General features: G+C 34.3%; 1 long non-coding RNA gene across 1 annotated transcript; it reads right to left on the bottom strand.

Annotated features, from left to right (window-relative positions):
- Positions 1-200: 200 nt before the first annotated feature.
- Positions 201-4,570, bottom strand: LOC144979418 (uncharacterized). Its single transcript, XR_013646695.1, has 3 exons — positions 4,478-4,570; positions 3,052-3,141; positions 201-287 (listed from the first exon to the last, which is right to left on the bottom strand). It is a non-coding gene; the product is annotated as an uncharacterized LOC144979418 (long non-coding RNA).
- Positions 4,571-5,004: the final 434 nt, after the last annotated feature.

Raw genomic sequence — 5,004 nt, 5'->3', positions numbered from 1 at the left:
TTTTTGTCTTTCAAAGTATTTTTGTGTGGAAAATTTCAATCCACAGCTCATATCATTGATAAAAGCTAAACCCAGTTGATGAGAGGATCCTGTTTATTAATAACTCGAGTACGGTTCTACTTTGGACAAATAAGACTAAAAGGATTGTTGTAAAAGCTATAAGAATGCGTCTGTATCAATTGTCAAAACAGATTCTTTACCTGTTCATCCGGATTGTCTTGAAAATATTTTTGTGTAGAGAATTTCAGCCCATGTCTCTCATGAGGTGCTTGTGGTTGGAATCTGGGCTGGAATACAACATGCACGATGAAACAAAAGTAAAAGTTAGAAACACATAGTTATATATATATTTATTTCAATTTTAGCAGCAGAAATATTTTTCGACATATGAAACAAAAAGGGTAAAAAAGTTTCACATTATACCATAAAACAGTTGCATAGGCAAAATATATATCTTACCTAACAAAGCTTGTTTGATGGTGCAAATCATAAAGATTTTTATCCTCCCATTATTGTTATTATTATTTCTGTTGACACCAGACATCTTGTTTGATGATTATCTACATTCCTTCATGGAATGCCTGGGTGCAATGGGATCGAAATTTAAAAAAAGAAAAAAAAATTCTTGATGACTGAATCAACAGTCAACAGTTAGTAGTGTCAATATGACACTGTTTGCAACAAATTATGGCTGTTGAATGATAGTGTATACGATGTACTTATTTCATTTTCAATCTAAACTTGTAATATATATATATATATATATATATATATATATATATATATATATATATATATATATATATATATATATATATATATATACATATACATATATATATATATATATAAACATTTGAAAGATAATTAAGATAGTTTGACTTCTACAACGTTGTTATAGAGCGTTGCTCTCATCAGGAAGTGGAAGTGAAAGTAGATTGTTGTGTTTTCGTATTTTTATAGATTCGTGTTTATGGAGCTTCATAATTACATAAAAGATGTTTGTTTCTATGTCTGCATGAGGAAGTTAGTTCATTTCTTCTGTTGAGTGTTGCTATGTTCGGTTCAGTGATGATGAAGAATTTTTCTTCCAAGCAGAGGTTGCAAATCTTAGAAGAGGGGGAGTACGACTGTGCTCTGGAGATGATTTTCCATGTGATGCTGTGTTGTATGTTTTTTTCTTTGAGGTTCCAAATGTGTTCGCTTAGTGTAGTAGAATGTCGTTTGTGTATGTTTCTGAAGGAAGATGTATGCAGGTTGTATCTGGTTTTGAATGGACACTCGGTGAGGCCAATGTATGTTTCTTGTTTTGGTGTGTCTGGTCGTGTTACTGTGGCTTGATAAATTACGTTTTGGTCAGGCAATTGCCGTTTAGTGGGCATGTTGTCTGGGTCCTACAGTTGCATTTTTTCTCTAGGTTGTTGCTGGGCTGATCTGGCTGTGATAGTTTTCGGTTATTGTTGGATGAAATAATGTTTTGTATGTTTGGCATGCAGGTGTATCCTATTTTGATGGTGTTTTTGTTCATGATTGGGTGTAGAACGTGACCGGGAGGGAAGCATTTTTGTAGTAGATTGAAGAATTTGTTACAGATAGATGTTGTCACATTCTTGCTGTAGGGTGGGTTGAACCATGTTATGTGTCATTTTCTTTGTCGTTTTTTTGTTGGGGTGGTAATGGTCTCTTCCTCATATTCTAGTTTGTAGTTATATCCACTTTTTTGTAGTGCGTTTGTGTACGGTGGGATTGCATCGTTGAATATGTTGTTGTTTGTAGAGTTGTTAGATAGTCGTTTGTTAATGCTCTCTGGGATGTTTTTTATTATAGATGGCGGATGATTGCTGTGTCTATGAACGTACAATGGGATGTTGTTGGGTTTTGAAAATGGTTGATAGGTGCCGTCGTTTAGGTTGATGATTATGTCCAGGAAGTCGAATGTCTTTTTGTTGGCTTCGATGGTAATTTTCAGATTGTTGTCCTGGAAGATTTTGCATATTTTTTTCTATATTAATCCTGTCTGTCTCGGTGTTTTATTACACAATGCGAGTCCGTCGTCCCTGTATAGTCCAATGTTTATATCAAGATTTTGCATTTGAGAAAGTAGATATAGTCCGACGAGCTCGCATGTTTCTGCTCCATCGTAGCTTCCCATGGTGACATCAAAGTTTGTTGATTTTTTTGTCCATGCTATTCCATTATGGTAAAGTGATGTATTTCTTCTTCGGTGATGTTGTCGAAGGTTTTCGCGAACTGTAGTGCTTTGAGGAGTAGGGTTTTGGTGATTGAAGGGTAGAAATTACAGATGTCAAAGATGATTGCGTTTTGTCGTTGTTTGTATTCTGTGTTTCGGTACCAGTTGATAACTTCAGCGGTGTTTCTCCATTGGTTGAATTTGGTTTCCTTGACGATTTTGGTGTTGATTCTGTCTAAAATCTGTTTATTTATTTTTCCGATTTGTGATTTACATGGGTTTATGAGACGGCATTGTACGTTGTTGCGAAAGTTTGGTTTATGGTCTATGATAGTGATGAAGGCGTTAGATTTTGCTGTGGTGTCTATTCTGTCACTTAGCTGTAGGTTTTCGGCGATGCTTTTGTCTTCTGCTGTAATGTCAGGTGTCGTAGATGGTGTTTGTTTCTTGTACTCTGCTTGTATATTTTTGTCAAGTAAATGTGTGTATTCTTTAGGGGTAAGCTTAATATATTGTTTTATATATATATATTTATTAAGCCTGAAACATTGATGTAGACTGCCCCAAACATTGTGGTAAATATTTTAAATAATAATTCGCTCCATTACTACATGTCGAGCACTTTTCGTACCATATTTGTATCAAACACAATTCAATATATATATATATATATATATATATATATATATATATATATATATATATATATATATATATATATATATATATATATATATATAGATTATTGAATTTATCTTGAAACTAGTCCTTCTGGGCATATAAAGAGTGCAACTTTCATCATCAATTTGTAAGTTACAAATCTGAAACTAATGGACTGCAACATGTTGAACAATACAGACCTTTTTATCCTTTTTCCCAGCTTTCGGAAATTTCTGTGGGGCAACTTTAGCTTCATTTGTATTTTGTGTATCGTTGGCTTCAAGTTTCACCTGAAATAGACCGCAATAATCAAGATTACTTGACTAAAAAGGCAACAACAGTCTTCACAGACTCAGCTATAATGGGATTTATTTTTAGCAACATGGAAAGGCAATCAAATTTGATGACATGGGTGCCAAAACCTGAAATCCAGATTAGGTCAACTCTCGAAACCTGAAAATATTTCCCTTCATAAAGCGTATGTAAAACCTACCTTTTGTTGTATGCTTTCCTATGTAGCTACCATCGTCGTCTCGTACTCTAACCAATAAAAAACACCTTTTTTCTCCTTCCAATGCTACCGACGAATCAGAACACATGTTTACTACAAGGCTTGTTCATATGGAACCACAGCAAAAGAAGTTTAGCAAAGGATAGAACTCTCAAGGGTCCATTAACCTTCCATGTTAGCTAATTGTCTGAGGTCACAGGAGATATCAGGTAATGCTGTGTCCAATGGTGGGCAATTATGTATATTTACCGTCTTCTAATATGTTGGAACAGCATGGGGAAAAAAATAACAGCCTCTTTCACTTTATTAATATCATTTGAAAAATCAGTTTTTTCACTAAACATCAGTCCAAACTTCATCTTATTGTGGTATAAAACTAGTTGTTTTTTGTGTGGTTTGTTTATGTTTTTAATGTTGCAAGATGTAGATCTACTAATTTTTAAGAGCTTGTAAATTTTGAAAGTGATACTAAACTGCTAGAAGCTGTGGACTGTAAAAAGTAATAAACAAAAATGAATATAAACTTTTTAAAAAATGCATTACTAAATTCCAGATTGACGACAGAGAAATTTTGTAGGTCATCTCTGTTGTAGAAAAATCTTGGAAAGTCTCTGTATTTATGTCTTTATTGTTTTTTTGTTGATGGCTGAAGAAGAGTTTTGATCCCAAAACATTCTGTGTCGGGTATTATTATACGCGGTGCGGCGCGGATGCCCAATTCATGTCTTAAAATGGCATATTTATTAATGTTTAAGTACTAGAATGGTCAGAACTGTAATACTAAGAGAAGCTTACCTTTATCATCATACTGGGTAGGCATAAGTGATGGGGAGGTGGTGACAGAAGCAGATTATTGAGGCTGGGGCTTAAAAAGCTTAATATTTATCAGATTTTCTTCTTTTTTTTTTCTTTTTTTCTGGATTGGCCAAATTGTACTAAGTACGATTTTATCGTACTGGTTGGCACCTATGCTATTTGTTGTAGACCTACTAAGCAACATATCAACCAGAGAAAAAGATAGAGCAAGAGAGAAGGATGGGGGGCGGGATTAACTGGCTACAAAGCTAGATGTTCTCACCATATAAAGTCATAAGTAGAAAATTTACAATTCAAACCTTAGTATCTTTATTCTTGTCTTTCTTTGATGACTTTTTGGTTGAAAATTTTGAGTCATATCTCAGGTGAGGAGCTTGTGGCTTGAATTTGGCCTGAAAAGAAATATAAATAATGAAAAATGTTCGTTTTTAACCATGGATCAGTACACTTCATCACAATATATTCCTTTCTTGACACTATGCATTATTGACAAATAATTAATGCTGTGTCAAGTTTGTAGAGTGATGTGTAGTATTGGTAGTATCTTTAAACGCTGCATGCATGCAATACACAAAAGGCAGTTAAAGAAGTGGGTGTCTTATCATAATTTTAATTAAAAAGTAAGAGAGAAATCACCGAGATTGACACAGAGGAGTTTGTGATTTTTTTAGTATGACACTCGCCTTTGGACCTGGTTCGAGTCCGCTCTTTTTGGCAGCACAAAGTTTGAGTCCTTGGAAAAGACTCTTTACCCATAATGTCTAACTGCATTTTCGTGTAAAATGAGTACCTCGCTGATAACAGCGCTGTCTCTATATACAAGTCT

The sequence above is a fragment of the Berghia stephanieae genome, chromosome 9 (assembly GCF_034508935.2).
Source record: "Berghia stephanieae isolate SIO BIC M18660-M18661 chromosome 9, UCSD_Bste_1.3, whole genome shotgun sequence".
Lineage (NCBI taxonomy): Eukaryota > Metazoa > Mollusca > Gastropoda > Nudibranchia > Aeolidiidae > Berghia > Berghia stephanieae.
This window is presented reverse-complemented; position numbering and strand designations above follow the sequence as displayed.